Genomic DNA, 23,365 nt, shown 5'->3' with positions numbered 1-23,365 from the left:
GTCAGAGCTAGGGCACTGGAAAAATTGTTACCAGGTAGGAGAAAGATAACTGGCAGGGAAAGGTTACATTCAAATGGATGTATAGGAGCTGGCAGTATTCCAGGTATTTTCTAAATACACCTATCAGCTAATACCAGGTTTCTTATTCCCATTTTGAGATCTCTAAGCTTTTGTTGTTGTTGTAATTTTTTTCCAATAGAATGTATTGTCTCTTTATTTTCTTAAAAATTAATCCATTCATTGTTCAAAACTGAAACTATACAAATGAGCGAAACAAAACAAAAATCACTCATAAACCACCACCCAAACAGATTCATAGTTAACCTTATAATATATTTCTCCTAAACTTTTTCCTTGCATAAATATTTTTAGTGTATTTTAAAACATTGGAATATTTGTGCATAATGTATTATAAATATCTTTTCCTACCTTACTGTGTACCTCAATTGTCTTTAGATGCCATGAAATGTTCTTCTGTGATATTATTTCTGGAGGCTGCATGGACTCCTTTCTGTGGCTCTTTATGTGATGATGTATTTGACCCATCCCTTCATGTAATCCAAAGTAGCAGCTCAGTGTTTTGGAGTTTTTTCCCCCATTACAGTTTTTTGGTTTACCTCTGTAAACCATACCTCTATAACCAAACCGTCATAGTTATGAAAATGAACAGCAGTGGTTGTATAGCAATATGAATATATTTAATGTCACAGAACTGTACACTTAACAGTGGTTAAAATGGTAAATTTTATGTTCTGTACATTTCACCACAATAAAAAAAAGGAAAATGAGAACACTGATGTAATTACCAGACTGGGCCAGGAAAAGGTCATTGCCAGCAGCCCATGAGCTTCTCCCCATCACAACTCCTCCAGCTTCTCTGGAGGTAACCACCACTATGATTTCTGTCTTATACTTAGTTTTACTGAATATGAAGAAATACCACAAAATAATCTGTTTTTGAACTTTTGTAAAAATGCAATCATATTTTTGTGTCTGACTTCTTTGGCTCCCTGTATGTAAGATTTATCCATGTACTTTGTTCATTTACAAGGCAGCATGGCATAGCGTTGTATGAGTAGACCATAATTTATCCATTCTACTCAGGGTGGGCATGCCAAATTTACATTACTACGAACAATCTGCAATAATTCTGGCCCACATGTGCACCAGTTTCTCTAAGATATATACCCAAGACTGACTTCTGGGATAAGTATATGTTTAATTGAGTCCTGGGATAAGTGTATCTTTAATTTGAATAGACAATTCAAAAATAAGTAATTATATTACTTATACCAGTTGTGTATGAGGATCTCCAATGTTCTACACTTTCCCAACATTTTTAGAGTGTAATATTTTTTGCCAATCTAGTAGATGTACAGTAGTATTTTGTTTTGGTTTTTATTAGCATATGTCAGATGATTGAATTTTATCATTTGCTCTTTGGTTTTTCTATTATGTTGTATACTTTTTTCTTATTGTCCTGGGTGAATTCTATTTTGTTCTGAGAGTAAGCCATTGGTTAGTTATGTATGTTTCCTAGTATGAAGTTTTTTTTTTCCACTCTCTTAATTGTGTCCTTTGATAAGTAGGATTTTTTAAAAAAATGATATATACAATATTTTCCTTACAGTTCTTTGAATTTTTTAAGCATTTTTATCCACCTTACACTTGTGAAAATATTCTTCTCTGTCATTTTATAAGTTTTATAGTTTATCCTTTTCCTATATGGATCATAAGCTAATTGGAATTATTTTGCATATGATGTAAGGTAGAAGTATAGTTTCTTTCTCTCCTTTTTTTTTAACAGGTGGATACCCAATTGTCCTATCAATATTTACTGAAATCTGTCCTTTTTATACCAAGCTGCCATGATACCTCTGTCATACAGCAGATTGCCCATGTTCCATGTGTGCGTCTGTGTGGGTTTGCTGTTCTGTTCCACTGGCCTGTTTGCCTATCTCTGATCCACAGTTAATTCTCACATCATAGTAGTTCTTCACGCCTGGAGTGGTACACCTCCTACATTGTTGTTGTTCTTCTTGACTCTTACTCATCCTATTATCAGTTTAAATTCCATAAACATTTGATATTCAGCTTACCATATTGTTAAAAAAATTTGGCCATCTAGTTAGGATTATATTGGGGGAGAATTTATGTATTTACAGTTGTGAAGTTTTCAATCTATCACTATTTGTTTAGGTCTTCTTTAATAATTATTGTTTATTCAGTAGAAGTCAACTTATTTGTTAGATTTGTTCCTAATTATTGTTAATGCTATTACAAAAGCTTTTTAAAATTTTTAAAATTTTTGTTTACTAGTATATTTGGTTGTGCAATTAATTTTTTTCACGTTTATATTATATCTAGATAACGTATTTAATTGTCTCATTATATAACTGTAAATAATATATGTGTAGCTTATTTGGGGCTTTATATATATATATAATCATATCATTTAAGTGACAGATTTGTTGTTTCCTTTCTAGTCCTTTGTTTTTAATTGCCTTGCTTTGCTGCACTGATGAAAACCTTCAGTGTAATTCTGATTAGAAGTGGTAATAACGGGCAACTTTGCCTTTTGTTTTAAATCTCAAAGTGGAAATATACTTTGAACTATGTTAACTGCTGGTTTTTTTGGGTAGTTTTTTTTTTTCCTTGGTAGATTTCCATGATCAGATTTAGGAAGTTAGGTCCCTTCTATTCCTGGTTTGCTGTAAGGTTTTCTTTTTTAATATTGAATAAGTATAGAATTTTCTACAATTTTTTTCCCTGTATTTCTGCTTTCTTTGAGATAATCTTATGAATTTTCTCTTTTATCTATTATTTTATAATCAACCATGCCAGTATTTACTGGATTAAAAGACTCCCATTTTATTATCCTTTACACATCTGTGAATTGAGAGGGCTCAGTAGGGTGGTTTTTCTGCCAGTCCTGTTTGGGTCCTCTCATGAAGTTGCAGTGAGTTGGTATCTGGTACTGGAGTCATCAGGAAGCTCAGCTTGGATGTTGAAAAGTCCCAAATGCCTCACTCCATGTCTGGCACCTCCTTGGAGGTGGATAGAAGTCCCAGATGCTGGGGTGATTGGGCTTGTCTTTCCCCCTGTAGTCTCAGGGCCTCTTTCTCTCTCTCTGACCTCTACCTGTGTCCTTTCCAAGGTCTCTCCAGCTCGGTATCTGACTTCTTACTGGGTGGCCCAAAGTGTAAAGCAGGAGCTGCCAGGCCTTCTTAAGGCATATTCCTGAAATTGGCACAGCATCATTTCTGCCATGTTCAATTGGTTAACGTAAGTTACAGGCCAGCCCAGATTCACTGCCAGGGGGACTACAGAAGAATATGCTGCCAAGAGGCCATCTGTAGAGACCAGGTACCACAATGTATTAGTGGACAACTTACATTGATTACTACTAGCCTTACATACTTGAGATAAACCCAACTTGGTCATAATGAATTATCTTAAAATCTAATATATTACTTTCTTAGGTTGGCTCGTTTTTACTTTTTCTTATATTTCAAGAAAAACCGTGGGTCATCCTTGCCCTTAAAAAGACTCCAATAATACTCTTCTCTGAAAATAGTGAGGCACCATGTTCTCTCTTCTCACATACTCCTGAGACAAAACTTCTTTGATCCTTCCATGGAGGCACTGAGACACTGGGATGATTTTATTGCTCCCAGCTTTTGCAGGCATCAGAACCTGAGCAGCCCTGGTTTTACTTGGTGACTCACTGTCACACTGGCATATGCTGTTCCCTATTGATGATGCCACCTTTTACACAAGAGTGCCCAGAGCACCCTGCATTTGCAATGAGATAAGTCTCCCTGGCTGCCCCCTCTTCAGTGTGACCTCATAATACTTGCACTGGAAGGATTGTGACAGCAGCTTCCTGCAGTCCTAGAGTGCCCAACCAATGGAGGGTGATGCATGCCTCTGAAAGGGCAGTTAATGATAGTTTTCAATGCTTACATTAGTTACTTTCCCCTGTTTTCCCCTGACATTTGCTGGTCCTGTCTTCACTAAGTTTATGAAAAGATTGAGGGACATCACTGTAAGGTAATGAGGATAGCATTTAGTCACTATTACAGTTGATTCTATTTGAAAGATTATAGTTTAACATGTATCAGACATTGTATATATACTGTGTGTGTACTTTGCATTTTGTAGTGGACAAAAAATGGCCACAAATTTATCAACATTCCTCCCTTTGAGAGATGAGTCTGTGACTCCCTCCCTTGAATCTGGGTGAGCTCAGAAACTGCTTTGAGTAAGAAGATACGGAGGAAGTGATGCTGTGACTGTTTTCAGGCCCAGGTCTTAAGAGACTGTAGCTTCTATTCCCTGCCTCTTGGGATACTCATTCAGGGAGAAGCCACTGGCCATAGAAGAAATCCAACAACCCTGAGACCTCCATGTTGTGAGGAAGCCCAAGTCAGACACCACAGAAGAGACAGAACTGTCTCAGTTCCCACCCAGCTGTTCTGGCCAGCCCAGCCCAGGCGGCAGACGCGTGCGTGAAGAACCAGCAGCTGATCCAGCCTCAACCACCATCAGCTGATACCAACCCACAGAGAGATTATAGGGGGTGATACCAGTTTGTTTATGAATAAAGATGAGTTCAATGTTGGGTCACGGTGTGTTTGAAGTACTGTGGGACATCCTGATAGAGATATTCAGAGAATACAGAGGTTTGAAGTTTAGGGTAGATGAACTAGATTGAAGTGCTAAGTGTGCACATTGTTGTGTTTTGAACCACTGGATATGACCTGCTGTAGTTAGTAGTGATTACTCACTAAGGGTAGGGGATCACACCCCTAGGGAGTGGGAGTGTAAACACTGCACTTACGGTGAAGAAGGACCACGTGTGCCATACAGCTTGAACCCCTCTCCCAGGCAGTTCTAATATCTGTCCCCGAGGAGCAGGACCAGTTCTGCTCCCCTTCTTTGCCACAAACTAAATTAAAATAAAATGCAAAAGCATTATGTGAGAATATAGGCCATTGTTCGTGTGATTGGTATAGTCTTTTGTATAGATATTTTCCCTCTGTTGAAGTTATTTATCAAACTATCTCTTCCACTCTTTTTTTATGGCCTATAAAGACCAACACTATGTGATTCTTGATCCACACTGATCTCATTTCCTTTAACTTTACACCTCATTCACTTGCTCCCCCCTCCCTGACTTTTGATCTGTCCTTTCTATTTACCAAGCTCATTCCCTCCCATGGAGGCCCTTGAGCTTATTATTCCTTCTGCTTAAGAGCTTTCTCAGATTGTCTTATAGTCATGTCCTTACCCCAATTCAAGTGTCATCCCAGAATTCAAATGTCACCTTCTCAGAGAGGCTATGACTATGTACTACACTCATGCTCTATTTTATCTTCTTGATAGCACCTATTCATACCTGAAATTTTTTAAAAATTCAGTTTTGTTTAGCTCTGCAAAGACAGGATTTTTGCATTTTTGATTGCCAGTTCCAAATGAGTACAAAGTGGATTTCCAGTAAATAACCGCTGAGTGAATGAATGATCTTCTGGACACAGGAGATGGGGACCAAAAGAGGGAGGAGGAGGGCCAGTGAGCATGTGTCTTATAGGACATTTCCCGGGCCTCCATATCTAGTATCTGGGCAGTGGATCTCAACTTCAGCTGCGTGTTCCAATCATCCAGAGTCTCACTAAAGTTGAAGTCCCATTCCTAGAGATTCTGATATAATTTTTTAGGGTGTGGCCTAGGCATCAAGAGTTTTCAAAGCTCCCCAGATGATTATGTGCATCCTGATTGAGAACCACTCACTAAATGTTAATAAAACTGAAGTTGTCTTTTCCTGGGCCTCTTATGACTTCTTTGTTAAGTGAATTCTGACACTAACTCTAGAGCCACCAAGCAATGCTAATCACTAAATATGTCCCAAAAATACTTGGTCTAAAGAAAGATCTGGACTGCTGCTGTTTACCTTAAGGATCAAATTCCCATTGACTGGTGGGAACGTTTTGGATTGTAAGATACATGGAGCTTTTGTTAGAAGACAAGCTAGGGATGGCATGTGAGCCAAATTCGAAATTTTCCACATTAGTGTCTTTCATGGTCATCGTATATTAAAGTAGAATAGAAAAGTAACTTAATGGTCCTCCTGGGAACAGGAGCACATTTTGACATTTTGCAGGTCATGTCTCAGCCCCCAGGGGAAGCAGAGGGGAAAATAGAATCAGGTTCATTCCCTAAGCCCATCTCTTGAGTAACCTGGAGAAGGTACCAATGATATTGATGGACACTGTGGAGCGTAATGTTGGTTGAGGGAAAAACTTAAAGCAGCAAAACCTTCACTTCAAAGGAAATCAAACTGCAATCCCAATTTCTAAAACTGATCAAAGTAGGGAAGCTCTGTTTGAAGTAGAGTTTGTAGCCTGGAGGCCAGCTCAGGCCAGGATTCCTCATATCACCCCAACCCCAACCCCGTGGCCCTGGAGGTCTGAAGCCTAGGGCTCTGCCCAACTTAACTTGGAAAATAATCTTCCAGATGATGCTTTTAGGAGTAGTAATTATAGATCTCTCTAGGTTAAGAAAATCTACTGCAAGAAAAATTAAACTAATAACAAATAGTTAAGGGACTACTCTGGCTTCTTTGGTATGGAGATTGAGAACAGTATCAAGATTAACCAGGTTGGACAACATAATGCCATTTGCAGCAACATGGATGATCCTAGAGAATGTCATTCTAAGTGAAGTAAGCCAGAAAGAGAAAGAAAAATACCATATGAGATCGCTCCTATGTGGAATCTAAAAAACAAAAACAAACAAAAACAAAGCATAAATACAGGACAGAAATAGACTCATGGACAGAGAATACAGACTTGTGGTTACTGGGGGGGGGGGTAGAGGGTGGGAAGGGATAGACTGGGATTTCAAAATTGTAGAATAGATAAACAAGATTACACTGTATAGCACAGGGAAATATACACAAAATGTTATGATAAATCACAGAGAAAAAAATGTGACAATGAGTGTGTATATGTCCATGAATGACTGAAAAATTGTGCTGAACACTGGAATTTGACACAACACTGTAAAATGATTATGAATCAATAAAAAAAGTAAAAAAAAAAACATGAAACTTTCATAACAAACAAACAAAAAAAAGATTAACCAGGTTGGTCCCTTACAGGAGCATGACCCAGGGACCTTGGTAAAATGCAGGTTCTGATTCAATGGATCTTGGGTGGGATCCAAGATCTGCATTTCTGATAAGCTCTTAAGCACTGCCAGTGCTCTGAATACCAGGGTTTCAAATCACGATTCATACATCAAAATCACCTGGGAGACTTATTAAAAATGTAGATCTTGGGGCCCCATCCTGGGGCTTCCGGAAGGAACCCTCTGGTTGTGGGGGTGAAAGTCGTGTTTTAACAAGTTCCCCAGAGTTTTCTGATGCTCTCATGTTTACTGAATTTGAGAACTTGGCTGTAGCATGTATCTGCTTACTGATCTTCCTCTATAGGGACCCAGGAAAAGAGCCTGAGGCTCAACAAATGGCAGGGCTGGGAGAGGCTTTGGAGAGCCTGGAGCCCAAACTTACTCTTTTATTGATTAGAAAACTGAGCTCCCAAAGGGCAAAGAGTCCTTCCAAGTGCCCACAGCCAGCTGGCAGCAGAGCAGTGCGGACACCAGCACAAAAGTATCTGACTTACCAACACTCTGCTTCCCCCAGAAACCATGCGCCTTCTTTTGTCGTTGCTTCTCTGTGCTGTTCCATGAGGTCCCATCTCTCTTGTCCTCTGCTGTATTTCCAAAGCCTAGTGTCTGGCCCAGGGAAGGTGCTAAGTTACTCTTACGGTTGAGTATTCCTGCTACACTTGTGCCTAATCAATTATCTTCAGATTCTCTAATTAAATATTTTTAAGTTATAAAAGTGAAACCTGGTGTTACCAGGTTAAGTATCAAATTTCTCATAAGAGTGTGAATATAGCAGGCATTCAAGAACAAGGATTATGGGGAGTAGAGAAGGTGGCCCTAGAATTTAGTGCTGACTCCAAAATTTACTAAGTCTGTGATCTTGGAAATTTTGCTCAACTTGTTCTGAGCCTCAGTTTCCTCATCTGTACATTGGAAACATCAGTAGATCCTATGTCAGGGAGTTTTGTAAATATCTAATAGGTCCGTGTGTGTTAGATGTTTAACATGGTGCCTGGCATATAGTAAGAGTGAAATCCATTGGTAGCCTTCTGAATTTCAAAAGCAAAATAATGATTCCATCAGTCATACTGGAAGCTACAGCATTAAGAGCCCCTTGTCAACAGCCAATCCAGAAGCATTAGAAATGGATCATCTCTGAAATGCTCATGTGCAATGTATAGACCATGGGTATAGAGTGAACATACTTGAGTTTGCACAGATTCTAAGGAGAACTTTTCTATGGCTCCAAGTGTGTCATCCTTGCATAGCAAAGCGCTTACTGAGGTACTGAGGAACCAGGGTACTTAGGTGGGTCACTCCCAGCTAGTCAAGATGGCAAGAGGGATGTGTAAGCTGAGTTCTCCCCCTGGATTTCTCTCCACAGGGTCCAAATATTGACTTACCAGCTTGAAGTTTGATGCAGCTATGTGGTGCAAGAGCTTCCAGCAGTGTGTTTCAGTCTTTACCTGGAGAGTGTAGGAAAGATATTTTTAGCCTGATTACTGGATGATGGAATGTAAGTTAGAAATGCATGCCTCCAAAGTTCACCAGGGGAACGAGATTGTGTGATTATTACTATCAGAAGTGTGTTTTCTCCATACGTTGCTGGTTTTCAGAGTAGCTCTGATTTTCAAATATTCTGCTCTCTTCTGTGAGTAAAATTCTACTTGTCTGAACCGATATACTGATTGTGTGAGGAAATGGCTGGGAAAATATGGCTACCGCAGACCGATATATAGATCACATCAAAGATATTTGGTGGTTGAGGAAAAAATATGGCATATTAGAAGTAGGTGTGACTTCCCCTGTTACCTCAGTAATGAGTCAGACTTTTTTTTAGTTTCAAATGACAGAAACTAACTCAAAACTTACCGAAGCAAAAGGGAATTCCCTGGTTCTTGCAACTGAAAAGTCCAGGGGATTCATGGCTGGCTAGATGCAGATTCTCGACCAGTGACCCAGCAAATCCACGTCTCTTCCTGTCCTCACTCTTGTTCCTCTGTGTTGGTCTTATTCTCAAGCAGGCTTCCCCTTTGGGTGACCCCAGCAGCCCTGGGCTTGGATCTTGCCAGCTTGGCCTCTAAATAGAAGGAAAGTGACTTTCCAAAGTATTTCAGCAGAAGTTCTGAAAATTCTCTCTGGCTGGACCTGAGTCATTTGTCCCCTCCCAAGCTTACCAGTCCCTTGAATGGTAAGGACTAGAAGACTCCCCCAAGGGAATTGAGGCATTGCTATCAAAAGGGGAGGGTATGGATGCTGAGCAGGACAAGCATAATGCAGTAAATGTCCTTACATCCTTTCGTTGTGTCTCAGGATTCTGTTTATGCTCTTTTCCTGTAGTGGAACTCTCTTTTTATTAACAAAGGGAAAAGCTTTCTCCAGAAGGCTCCCAGAAAACCTCCCTTTCCATCTCACTGGCCAGAATTGAGTTGTGTAAGGACACAACTGCAAGGAAGAATGACAAGGAAGTATGCCTGCAGCTGTCCTCCAGCCTCTTTAGGGCAAAGTTAACAAGGGAGATAGAAATGGCTCTGTGTTGTCCGACCAAGAGTTTGTGCCACAGTGTGAAAGACTGTGGCACGTTTGGGGCTTTCTTAACCATATCAGTACTGGGACCCAATGATTTGTGACCATAAAATTATTTAACTGACCAGTGTGTTGGAATTAATGATACAAAACTGCATCCGATGTTGGAGGATGGAAAATTCCTGACCTGTTACTCATGAGTTATGAAAACTCTTCCCAGGGAAATTAATAGACTAATAATGAGCTTACCTATTTCTACTAGAGTTGTAATAAAGCAAAACATTTTTTCATAACCCAGAAGTGGACAGTATATCCCAAAATTAGGTTCTAGGATTTTCTTTCAGCCTAGGTAGCAATTTAGGTTGAACTCTGTGCATCTTTTAAAGCTTGTGTCAATTATAGTTTATGTACTGTGGACAGCACTGGCTCTGTAATTTGGGAACCTCAGTGCAAAACAAAAACGTAGGGCTCCTTGTTCAAAAATGATTAAGAATTTCAAGATGGCAGAAGAAAGCACTAAACAGAGCCTGGGCCCTGTGCAGTTGCACAGATGACACGTCTACAAAACTGACCCTGGTTACTGGTTTGCTGCTGAAGCCTAGGCTTGGAAGAGGCTACAGGTGTGGGATCTGCTTCTCAAAGGTACATCATGATGGTTGAGTGATGAATAGGCCTATTCTGTATTCTAATCTAATGCTGCTACTTAATTTATTCCATGATTTTAGAAACTTCTTTAGCCTTTCAAAGATTCAGTGTCCTCTTCTATAAAAAGATGGTGATGATGTCTCTTTCATGTATTATTGAAAGGGGTAAATTAAATGATAGATGTTATGTTCTTATCATAGAACATTCCTGGTATAAACTATACTATGACCTCAGTGAAGGGTTGCTATGACCTATGAATTTTGCTGATCCAAAAAACTCAGTTTTATCACATTAGACAGAGAATATTAGAATCTAAGGGGGGCCAATCCTTGCATATTAGACTCATAAGAGAATGATTTATGAATCTAAATGTCTGTTTCTTCATATGTAAAGAATTGGCTGGACTTGGAATGACATCTAACATCAGCTCTTATTCAGAATCAAGTTTGGAAAAATGCTTAGATTAGTAGGTTGCTTTTTTGAACACAAGATCAGTATATTCCTCAGATGCATGTGTCCTGACATTTGCAAGGCCAGATAAATTGAAATCTTTTAAATTTAGCCAAGGTTTCCTTTCTGCAGGACTTGTGAGAACTTCAGTGTGTTTATGAGTTCTGTGAATTCCCAAGAGGATTTCCAAACTCACCGAAGCATGCATGATTGGATCAAGGTGGCGGTGATTCACTTTAGTAAGCATTTCACATAAACAGAGTGTTTTGTATGTGAATACAGGCATGTGTAAACTACTGTTAGCCTACCCTGTAGAAACAATGAGCATTTGAAACACCCTAAGCAAGAATCTGACCTCAGAAGTAGTTACTCAGGCCATGTGAATACCACTTTTGTAATCTACACCATAGGATTTGTTAATTTGCAAAAGAGAAGTAGAAATCCTTCTTTAATTGTTGAATAAGTGGTGTTCAGATATGTTATGGGCCAGAATGATTGCATGGCCCCACCACACTTCCAGGAATAAAGTGTATGAACCAGGTCCCCCAGGTCCCGCACCCCCACTTCATGGAGGGCTTTGTCACTTGACACAGTCCTATCGTCAGCTGGTCCATCCACCAGAGGACTGTGGTCTCAGCCTGTTGTAGGCAGAGTGAATGTTTTATGCAAGGGGCTTATGCAAGAACCTCAAGACCGACTGGGACTTCCCAGAGTTTACAAGAACAGTATGCATTTCCATGTGTTTGGCAGAATTTGGTCTAAGTCTTGCTTGCATTAGGACTTTTTATTTGGCAGCAGGGATGTGAGGTGGAGGGTATACCTGAAGGCTGAAAATCTTTATGAAAACAGTCCAACCATTTTGTATGGCCAGGGCTAAGGGCAATTCACCATGAAATGCTTTCTTTGTGGTACGATTCATGAAACTAGTGTTCTCAGAAACACACTTTGGAAAAGCATGGAGTTAACATACAAGCAGGGGTTAATTTCTTAGGTAGTATTTCCATCAGTCTAGACTGAATGGGGACTGGATGGGGACAGTTGATCTAGTTCTTTTTTTTTTCTTATCTGTGATGTCATTTATAAGAAAACTGTTGGCAAGACATCACAATGAAATCTCATTCGATTTTGCATTGAATGAACTACTTTTACTGAAAAGAGTAAAATTGAGGAAGTTTAGGGAGAATGAAAGACACGATCACTTCAGCTGTGCACGTGTAATAGACATGTGGATGAAAAATGAAGCACTTTGGCATCATCTGGGTGTTTCTATGTGTTTAAATGCTTTCTACTAATGGAGTGACTTTTAGAGGATTGACTCAAAATTTCACTTTCAGAAGTATGATGCTGTGAGACATATCCTAAGTTAGAAGGCCCTTTGTAGAGAGAAAATTCCCTGCTTTTCTGTGGCATCTACAACCAGCACACATCTAGTAATCAAAAGGAGAGCTGCATGGAATAAATACAGTAGTTGACTTCTGCCCAAATCCTTTTGAAAAGAGGAAGTGGAGCCTTTCTGCTCTTTGACACACAAAAGCACTTTGCTTTATAATGGATTCCACAGAAGAAGCAAAATCCAAACAAAGCAGCATCTTTTTGCTCTAACCTACATACAATGTAAGTGAGATTCCAAGTATGCAAATGGTGGGAGGAAAGAAATGCATTTTCACTGCTCTGATTATTGAATATTGCGTGGCATATGAGTAGTAATTGCCCACGAGTTGGACGATTAATGTGCACCACTTTTGTTCTTCCTTGTCTTTAATATTTGGATCTCAGTCTGATCTTCATCTTCTCTTTCTTTGAGTATTTCTCTTTCTGTAAAAGGTGGGGTGGTGTTCCAGGAACTGGATCCAGCTCCCATCAGCCCAAGCGATCAGGGTGCAATAGAATAAGAGTTCTCTTTATCTGGGCCAGTTGCCTCTTTCTAGACATCAGTAAGACTTCCTTTGTGTCCATCATGAGCTGGGTTTGAAAGCAAACCTGGCTCCATCTGTTCATTCTTGTCGTCCCGGTATGAGTGGAATCACTGCCATTTTTACAGCATTTTTTTGTGGACACTCTAGAGTCTCAAATTGGGTCCCTGAGGCTGCAAACCGGGATAGATATCAGCCTCCCCACCTCCACTCCACGCCCTTGACTGAGGTTTTACAACAGGTGAGTTTATCAGTCTAACCACAGCAGCCCCTTCTCCGTTTGGCAGGGCCTTGTTAAATTTTCTTTGTGTCTCTGTCTTCCTCCACTCGTCTCCAGGACCTGGGCCAGCATTTCATCCAAGTAGGCTCTAGATGTTTGTTGACTAGTTGAATACTTTTGGAGGGCTCTTTAGGGCACTGTTGAGGGGGTGGGAAAATGGCTTTGCTGGAGCTGCACTGAGGGAGGAGGCTTGGTTCTCTAGGCTGGAATGAAGTGAAGTGGGAGGATAAAGGATGTTTGAAAAATGGGGGTGGAAGGCGCTAGGGAAAAAAGAAATGTAGAAGGAAGCTTGGTATTCTGTCTTTGGAGTTAAATTCATCATGAATGTAGAAATTCAGGGCATCAAAAGTGATACCACCTCATAAATGTCTTGGACTTTTCTGTCCAATGTGGTAGTCAGTAGCCATATGTGGCTATGTAAATTTAAATTAATTAAAATTAAATAAAATGAAAAATCCCTTCCTGAGTCACATGAGCTCCAGTTTCAAGTGCTCAGTAGCCATATTAGACACGTGACATATTTGACATATATGACCATATATGACTCATGACTACTGTATAGCAGAGCACAGATGTAGACATTCCATCATCTCAGAAAGCTCTGTTGGACAGCACCGCTGTAGGAGTTGATAACATCTTTATTTTGTTTCCCTCCTGGTTCACCTGCAATATTAACTGAGCACCTACTTTGTTCTTGACAATGCACAGAGAAGAGCCTGAGATGTCTAAGAGCACAGACTGTAGAACAGTGGGTTCACCTGCATACTTACTGTATGAACTTAATCAAGTCACTTAAGGTCCCTGTGCTTTAGTTTAACCAGCTGTAAAATGAACATAATAGAATTATTTCATTGAGTTATTGTGAGGATTAAATGAGTGTGTGTTTGTGTTTGTGCATGTGTGTATATGTATATAAATATGTATACATGTGTCCATATATATGAGTGTATATATGGTATGCATATATGTGTATGTATGTGTATATATACATTTATTTTCATATGTCTGTTAAATCAGTTTCTGGCACGTATTGAGTGCTTGGTAAGAGGAAGCTCTTAGTAGTAGTAGTAGATACTTATTACACAGTAATGAACAAAACAACTATGATGCTTGCTGTCTTAGAATTTACCATCTAGTGGGAGCAACAGGCAATAAATCACTACCCAAATTAATAATTACAAACGATGTCAAGAACTACAAAAGAAATAAATGGGATGAAGCCACAGAGAATAATAATGGAAATGCTATGTAGAATGCTTCTCATTTAAGCTGAAATAAAAAGGAGCAATGGCAGTCATGCAAAGGGAGAAGGAAGACAGAGAACTCCAGGCAGAGGAAAGTGAGCTATAAGAGAGGACAATGTGGCTGTAACAGAGCAGGCAATGAAGGGGCCCCAGATAAGTTTGGAAGGAGAGGTAAAAAGCACCCGATTCATACAGGGCTGAAGTCAGTGGTAAAGAGAATGTGCCAGTGAGCTATATTAATATTATATATAAAATAATCACTCGGCAAGTTGTGTGAGGTACAAATTGGAGGAAGAACAGGAATGAAAGTGAAGACCATTAGAAGACTATTTTAATAAACCAGGAGAGGGGGAATGATTTAGAATCAGACAGTAGGCATGGAAATAAAGTAAAATGGACAGTTTCTAGGTATATTGACAGAAAGAACCAGTGAGACTTGCCGATGGGTTACATGTGGTTTGGTAAGAGAGAGGCATCCAGGCTCATGTTTAGATTTTTTACTTGATTAACTAGGTCTGTGGTAGTTTTATTTACTGAAATAAAGAAGGCCTATGAAGAACATTTTTGAGGAAGAATAACCAAATCTGCTTGATGACAAGTAGTCTGCTAGATATGGAAGTTTGGTTTCCAGACGAAAGGTCAGCCTGGAGACAGGCACCTGGGCATTGTTAGCTCATAGATGTTATTTAAGAGATAGCGTAAGAGCCTAACTTCTGTAATGATGGAGTGAGAAACACAGCAAACTTTCTCCCCAGTGAAACAACCATTTAACTGGAGAAAATTATATATATATTCTCTGGAGATTGTCCTAAGGGCACATAGCAAATGGAGCAATATTCATTCAAGTAAATTTACTAAGTCACAGTAAGAACAGTGAGAGTCTTTGACATTTGAGCCACGACACACGCCCGCCTGCCCCAGCTACATCTGATAAAATCAACATGGAAAGGGCAGGCTGCCAGCATTTTCCATCCTCCTCCAAAGCCCTGTGTTGCACAAGCTCTATTCAGAGCAAACGGGGGCTCTGTCCCTTCACCTGGCACCTACTCGTGGGACAAAAGCTACATGCCAGACATGGCAGACCAGCAGTGCTGAACTCCAGTTATCCTTGAGCAGCTTTCTGGTAGAGCAGTGTCCTGTGCCAGGAAGGTCAAGCCTGAAAGAATAGGGGCCGTCACCCCTCTCTCCCTGGTGTCTGCTCGTTAAGTAGGGTTGTTACTCCAAGAGAAGTGGGCCTGTGTCTGCATGCTGAGCTCTGGTAAAGTGGTACAGAACTTCATCCCAGGGGGTGAGGCAGGCCACTACAACTCTGCCTGAGGGGACTGAACTCATTTGGAACAAAACATGGTGAATTCCACGCCTAGGGCATAGTCAGAAACAATGGAGATCTTGGTGGAGGGCAATTAAGAGGATAATTATAGCTCCATGATACTGGTAGAAATGAATAAAACAGCAAAACAATCAGAAGTTTAACAGAACCACTGAAAGAGACAACTGAAAAGATCCCTTCTGCTATCACAGTCAACCTTGGAGGCTGGAAAGGGTGTATATAAGTAATAGGTTGCTTCAGCCACTCAGAAGCAATATGAACAAGACATGGGGCAGACTGGAAAACTTTTCTCCAGCTGCACACAGATCCACCACAAAGGGTACAAGCTGGAAATGACACTAGGGGCTTAAGGACCACCTCTAGTTGAACACTGGCTGAACAGTAAGCTACTGTTACCCAGGAGCAACTCCTAAGAAACTGGGCTTAAAAATAAAATCACACACATCCCTAACAGTCTGGAAGACAGTTTGAATGCCCAAGGCTGCACTATCCTGGGAGTAAACAGAGAAGGAAGACCAAGGCTACTAGACTCTGGATGAACAGGGGGAAGGAAATGGAAAACATTTCACCTGTGAAAGTAGCCTCTGTGTTACTCATACATCAAGTGGTGAAGGCAAAAATCGAATTGCCACAGGGCTCACGCATAACCTTTGTCCAATAAGTGGCTTATTCCAATCCATGAATGGCCCCTAAATAGCCAGTCTAAAATGCAAAAACAAAGGGGAAAAATAGGAGGAGGGACACCAGAGATGCACACTGGAGGGAAACAGACTTCACAGAGTGAGTTCAGCCAAGTAACTAAACAAGTCAGTGACATGGAAAACAACAGCAGGAATAACAACCTAACAACCCTGGGGGGGCAGGGGCAGCCCTAGAATCAACATCCAGAGTTGCTATAATATGTGATCTAAAATACCTCATTTTCAACCAAAAAATATACAAGACTTTCAGAGAAGTATGACCTATAAAACAGAAAAAAAAAAAAAGCAGGCAATAGTAACTATTTTTAAGGAACCCAGATGTTGGACTTAGCAGAGAAAGACTTTAAATCTGTCATTATAAATATGTTCAAAGAACTAAAGGAGAGTGCATCTAAAGAATTAAAGTGAAGTCTGAGGACAGTGCCTTCCCAATGAACAGTATCAATAAAGAGATAGAAATTATAAAAGTGAGCCAAATAGAAATTTTGGAGTGAAAAAATATAATCACAGAAATGAAAAATTCACTAAAGCAGTTTAAAAGTAGATTTTATTTGACAGGAAAAGAAGTCAAGTTTGAATATAGATCAATAGAGATTATGCAGTCTGAAAAACAGAAAAATGAATAAAGGAAAAGGAATATAGTCGGAGAAATGTAGACCATCATTAAATCAACATATATGTAGTGGTAGTACTAGAAGGAAAGGAGAAAGAGATTAGATATAGAAAAATACTCAAGAAATAATAGGTGAAAGCTTCCCAAGTTTGATAAAAAGAATTAATCTACATATCCAAAAAGATCAGTAAGAGGGATAAATGCAAACTGACCACACTCTGACACTTAATAGTAAACTATTTGAAAATAAGACATAAAAGGAACTTTTTGAAAGCAGTAAGGGAAAAATGACTCATCACGTGTAAGGAAATGCCAGTAAGATAAACAGCCAACTTCCAGTCACAAACAGTGGAGGCCAGAAGGCAATAGGATGGCATACTTAGAGATGAAAGAAAAATTGTCAAACAAAAGTCAGCAAAACTCTTTTGATGAAGGTAAAATAAATACACCCCCAGATAAACAAAAATTAAGAGTATCTATTGAAAGGAGACCTGCCTTTAAAAAAAATGCTAAAGGAAGTTTTTTAGGCTAAAAAAAAGTGACATCAGTCAGTGATTTGACTCCAAATAAAAAACCAAGGAGTATCAGTAAAGGAATTATAAACAACAGACTGATGTCATGGAAGATGATAGAATAGGAGATTCTGGGAATCAGTTCCACCAATGAAAAGGGAAAAAAAAATTTGTTTGAGAAACCATTAATAGAATCAAGTACTTTGGAAGTCTGGAGTCTAGTCAAACTCTTGCAGTGTCCAAGGGAGTGTTTGATGAAGTAAGAGGCTAATAAAATTTGGTTATTGCACATTTCACAGAGAAGTTGCCATCCTCTGTTCCTCAGTCCTGCAACAGGTGACTATGGGGATGGCAGCCCCTGTTTCTGGTGTGGATTGAGGCTGTCATGTCAGACAATAACTGTCCTCCAAGGATTGGGGTTGTATGTGTTGATCTGTCCAGCAGACAACTGAGGGACCATTGCAGGAGTCTGCCATTATTTCAGCTCTCCCAGACTGAAGCAGCTTCCTGGGTAATATCTGTCACAGGGAATTAAAAGAAAAAAACATTTTCTTTCTTTATTGGATCCATGCATTCAAGGAATTCTCTGGTCAGGCCACTAGTAGATTGCCGTGATAACAGAACAGCAACTTCAGTGAGTCACCACACATGACAAGTAATATAGTCCTTTCAAAAATAGTTTAGAGAGGTCACCAAACAAACAAATGACTACACTTTTACAAGTCTTCTCTGGTATTCCAATGTCTGAGTCTTTCTTATTTTCTCTTGATTTTTCCCCCAGTGAACAGGCCACACATTTCTGATTCTTTGTTTGCTTTGTAACTTTTTGTTTAGAACTGGACATTTTCAGTATCGTATTGTGGTAACTCTGGGAATCAGTCTCCTGTTCCTTAGGAGTTGCTGATGTTCCTAAAGGGAGTCCTCTAGGTATAGTCCTATCACAATAATACTCACCACATAAAAGCTAGTATTATTGAATTTTTAGTTACTCCTCTTCTTGCTTCCTATATGATTTAAAAGACAAATGCATAGGACAATAATATAAATCTTTGTTAAAGGGCACACAATATTACAAAGATGTAATTTGTGACAATAATAACAAAGATGAAGTGGAGGACTAGGTAGAACCAGAGTTAATATATGCTATTGAAGCTAAACTGATACCCATTTAAGCTAGATTGATATAAATTTAGGGTGTTAACTGTAATCCCCATGGTAACCATTAAGAAAATAACTGAAAATTATACAGGAAAGGAAATGAAGAAGGAATCAAAATGGTACATGAGAAAAAAATTATTCAAACACAGTGACCGCAGTATTGGAGGAACTGAGCAGCAAGAATAATATGACACACAGAAAGTAAATAGCAAACTGGCAGAATTAAGTCCTTCATTATCAATGATAATTAAATGTAAACAGATTAAAGTCACCAAGATAAACGACAGAGATGGACAGAATTTGTTTTTTAAAATATTCCAACTATATGCTGTTTACAAGAGACTCACTTCAGATTCAAAGACACAAATAAGTTGAAAGTAAAAGAGTAGAGAAAACCCTACCATGCAAATAATAACCAAAACAGAGCTGAAGTTGTTATAGTAATACCAGACAAAATAGACACAAAGTCAAAAGTTGTTACAAGAGATAATGAAGGACATTATGTAGTGATGAAAGGGTAAACTCATCAAGAAGTTATAACAATTACAAGTTTATACACTACACAGCAGAATCCCAAAATATATGAAGCAAATGCTGACAGAATTGAAGGGAGAAATAGACAGTTCTATGATAATAGTTGGAGACTTCAGTAATCCACTTTCAAGAACGGCCAGCATATCTGCACAGAAAACCAATAAAGAAGTAGCGGACCAGAATAACACTATAAACCAATTAGACCTAACAGACATATAAAGAACACCACTCATCATCAACAGAATACACATTCTTCACAATTGCACATGGAATATTCTCCAGGAATTGACCATCTTTTAGGCCATAAAACATTTCTCAATAAATTGAAAAAATATGGAAATAATGTATTCCCCAACCACAGTGAAATGAAGCTAAACATCAATAGCAGAGAGAAAACTGGAAAATCCACAAACATGTGGAAATTAAAAAACACACTTTTAAACAACCATTGGGTCCAAGATTAAATCACTAGAGAAATGAAAAAGTACTATGAGAAAATGAAAATAAAAATACAACATACCAAAAGTTGTAGAATATAGAGAAACAGAGGGAAATTTCAGAGTTCTACATGCCTCCATTAAAAACAAAGGAAGAACTCAAATCAACAACCTAAATACATTTTAAGAAACTAGAAAAAAAAAAAAGAGCAAACTAAACCCAGAGGCAGCAGAATGAAAGAAATAATGAAGATTAGAGCAGAGCAGAGGTAACAGAGAATAGACAATAAAATCAGAGAAACCAAGTTAGTTCTTTGAACAGATGAACAAAATTGATAATCTTTAACTATACTTAGGAAAAAGAGAAGACACAAATAACTGAAATAAGAAAAACGGAGATACTACTACTGGCCTTACAGAAATATAGGAATATAAGCGAGTACTACGAACAGTTATTAATTAACATAAGAGATGACCTAGGTAAAATGGAAAATTTTCTAAAGTCACAAAAATTTCCAAAACTGACTTAGAAAGAAATAGTAAATCCCAACAGAGTTAGAAGAAGTAAAATGTTTAAATCTTTAATCAAAACCTCCTAGTAGGGATGTGTTTAGGACCAGATGGATCAACTGCTGAATTCTACCAAACATTTAAAGAAGAATCAACACCAATCCTTGTCATAATCTTCCAAAAATTTGAAAAGAAAGGAATACTTCCTAACACATGCTGTGAGGCCAGCATTATTTTGACACTACAACTGAAGATACCACAAGAAAAGAAATCGCCCTCGTAAGTATAGATGCAAAGAACTTCAACAAAATACTAGCAAACTAAACATAACAGCACACTAAAAGGATTGTATACCACGACTAAGTGGTGTTTATCCAGGAACATAGGGTGGTTAATATAAGAAAATCAATGTGATAGATCAAACTGATAGAATTAAGGAGTAAAACTGCATTGTCATCTCAACAGATGCAGAAAAAGCATTTGACAGAATTCAACCTCCTTTTAAGACAAAAATACTCATCAACTAGTAATAGAATGAAATTTGCTAAACATCATAAAGGGCATTTACCAAAAATCAGTAGCTAACATCAGACTCAGTGGTGAAAGACTAAGACCTTTCCCCCACTAAGATCAAGAACAAGAAAAGGATGCAGGCTTTAATCACTGCTATTTCACATTGTAATGAAAGTCCTAGCAAGAGCATTTAGGCAAGGGATAGAAAAGTATCTAAATTGGAGAGGAATAAGTAAAACCACTTCCATTTGCATATGACATGTTTTTGTATATTTTTTGAAATCCCAAAGAATACACACAAACAAAAAAATACTAGAGCTAATAAAGAAATTCTGTAACGTTGCTGGAGATACAGATACAGATATAGATACAGATATATATAATCAACACAGAAAAATCAGTATGTTTCCATATACAAACAATGAACAATCTGTAAAGGTAATATAAAAATAATCCCATTTACAATAGCATCTGAAAGAATAAAATACCTAGGAATAAATTTATCCAAGGAAGTGAAAGGCTTGTACATTGAAAACTATGAAGCATTGCTAAAAGAAATTAAAGAAGATCTGAGTACATGGGAAGAAATGTTGTGTTCATGGATTGGAAGATTTAATGTTCCAAAATGCCAGTATTTCCCAAACCAACCTACAATATCAATATACCCCTGTCAGAATTCCATTAGTCATTTTGCAGAAATGGAAAAGCCAGTCCTCAAATTCATAAGGAACTGCAAGGGACCCCAAGTAGACAAAACAATACTGAAAAAGTAAAACAAACTTGGAGGACTCACACTTTGTAATTTCAAAACTTACTAAGAAGCTACAGTAATCAAAACTGTGTAGTCCTGGTGTAAGGACAGACATATAGACCAATGGAAAAGAATTGAAGGTTCAGAAATAAACCAAAACGTCTATAGCCAAGTGATTTTCAATAAGGGTACCAAGACCATTTATTGAGGAAAGAGTACTTTCTCCAAAAAATGGTGCTGAGACAACTAAATAAGCATATGCAAAAGAATAAAGTTGGACCCCTGTCTCACATTATATGTAAAAACAAACTACAAGTGATCAACAACCTAAATATGAGTTAAAACTATAAAGATATTAGTATAAAGCTTAGCGGTAAATCTTCATGACCTCATTTTGGCAGTGGATTCTTAGATTTGACACCAAAAGCATAAGCAACAGCAACAACCAAAAAAAAAAGATAAATTTGACTTGATAAGAATTAAAGATTCTCTGATATCAAAGGCCATTATCAAGAAGGTGAAGACAGTCCACTGAATGGAAGAAAACATTTACAAATCATATATCTGATAAGGGAATTTTCAGTGGTCAGAATACATAAAATACTCTTATACCTTAAAGACAGAAAGATAAGCAACCCACTTAAAAAATAGGCAAGGGCTTGAATAGTTATTTCTTTAACTGTGACCAAAAGCACATGAGCAGATCTTCTACATCACTGGTCATTAAAGAAATGCAAATAAAAACCACAGTGATATTTAACTTTATACCCATGAGGGTGACTGTATATACAAAAAAAGAACAGAAAATGGTAAGGGTTGACTAGAATGTAGAGAAATAAGAACCTCTGTGTATTGCTCATGGGAATGTAAAATAGTATAGCCACTATGGAAACAGTTTGGTGTTTCTACAAAAAGTGAAACATAAGATTACTGTATAACCCAGCAGTTCCACTCCTAGGTATACATCTAAGAGAAACGAAAATATGTATCTGTACAGAAACTTGCACATTACCATTTTTAGCACCATTATTCACTATAGCCAAATGGTGGAAATGGGAACAATCCAATGTCTATCAACAGATGAGCAGATTTTTAAAATGTGATATATACATACAGTGAAATATTATTCAGCTATAAAAAGGAATAAAATATTGATACATGCTACAATATGATGAACCTCAAAAATATTACACTTAGTGAAAGAAGCTAAAGACAAAAAGCCACATATTTTATGATTCCTTTTATGTGAAATATCTAGAGTAGATATAGCCATAGAGATAGAAAGGAGATTAATGTTTATCTGGAAATGGAGGAGGGGAGAATGGGGAGTGATTACTTAATAGATGTAGAATGTTCTTCTGGGGTGATAAAATGATTTGAAACTTGAGAAGGTGGTAGTTGTGCAATATTGTGAATGCACTAAACATTATTGAAATCTACACTTTTAACATGGTTAATTACACGTTAAACGAACTTCACTTGAAAAATGACAGAAAAAGAAAATGTAAAAAGAAAAAAGTATTTCCTCCCCTTTCCTCTCTTAACTGATTTTAAAAGTAAGTGTGTGCATATAAAACTGTATATATAATTGTATTGTTGGGTTTATATTGTGTAGAAATGTAATACATTTGAAAGAAACATCACAAAGGAGGTGTGTGGGAGTAAAACTGGTTTGGGATAAGGAAATAATACCAAATGATGACTCACATCCACGGGACGAAATGAGATGAATCAGAAATGGTAAATAAAAGCAATATATTACATTCTATAAATACATACTTACTCTTCTTCTTGCAGGTCATAAGATGACCTAAAGTAATAATTAATACAGTGCATTGTTGGGTTTGAAACATATTTAGATCATATGCATAGGAAAATAATATTAGAAAAGGGGGAGAAAATATAATTACATAGGAATAAAGTTTCTGTTTCACTGAAATATATTAGTATAAATATGAAGTAGATTTTGACCAGCTAAGATATACATGATAAAGCCTTAGAGTAGCCACTTAGAAAATGATTGTTTAAAATACAATAAAAAATCATTAATGAAATTAAAATGTTATACTAGGAAATAT

General features: G+C 38.0%; 3 long non-coding RNA genes across 6 annotated transcripts in view; 2 read left to right on the top strand and 1 right to left on the bottom strand.

Moving 5' to 3' along the window:
- Positions 1-23,365, top strand: part of LOC140686785 (uncharacterized) — a 343,874-nt gene that overhangs the window by 119,391 nt on the left and 201,118 nt on the right. The window lies entirely within an intron of this gene.
- On the bottom strand, positions 2,856-5,186 carry LOC140686787 (uncharacterized). Of its 2 annotated transcripts, none has more exons than XR_012060705.1 (2): positions 4,844-5,186; positions 2,856-3,353 (listed from the first exon to the last, which is right to left on the bottom strand). It is a non-coding gene; the product is annotated as an uncharacterized lncRNA (long non-coding RNA). The 2 variants fall into 2 exon arrangements; XR_012060704.1 differs by lacking the exon at positions 4,844-5,186 and adding an exon at positions 3,475-3,768.
- LOC140686786 (uncharacterized) lies at positions 3,917-4,624 on the top strand. Its single transcript, XR_012060703.1, has 2 exons — positions 3,917-4,053; positions 4,165-4,624. It is a non-coding gene; the product is annotated as an uncharacterized lncRNA (long non-coding RNA).

Source organism: Vicugna pacos, chromosome 17, assembly GCF_048564905.1.
Source record: "Vicugna pacos chromosome 17, VicPac4, whole genome shotgun sequence".
In the NCBI taxonomy this organism is placed as follows: Eukaryota; Metazoa; Chordata; class Mammalia; order Artiodactyla; family Camelidae; genus Vicugna; species Vicugna pacos.
Note: the sequence above shows the minus strand (reverse complement) of the source record. Positions and strands in the feature narration are given on the sequence as shown.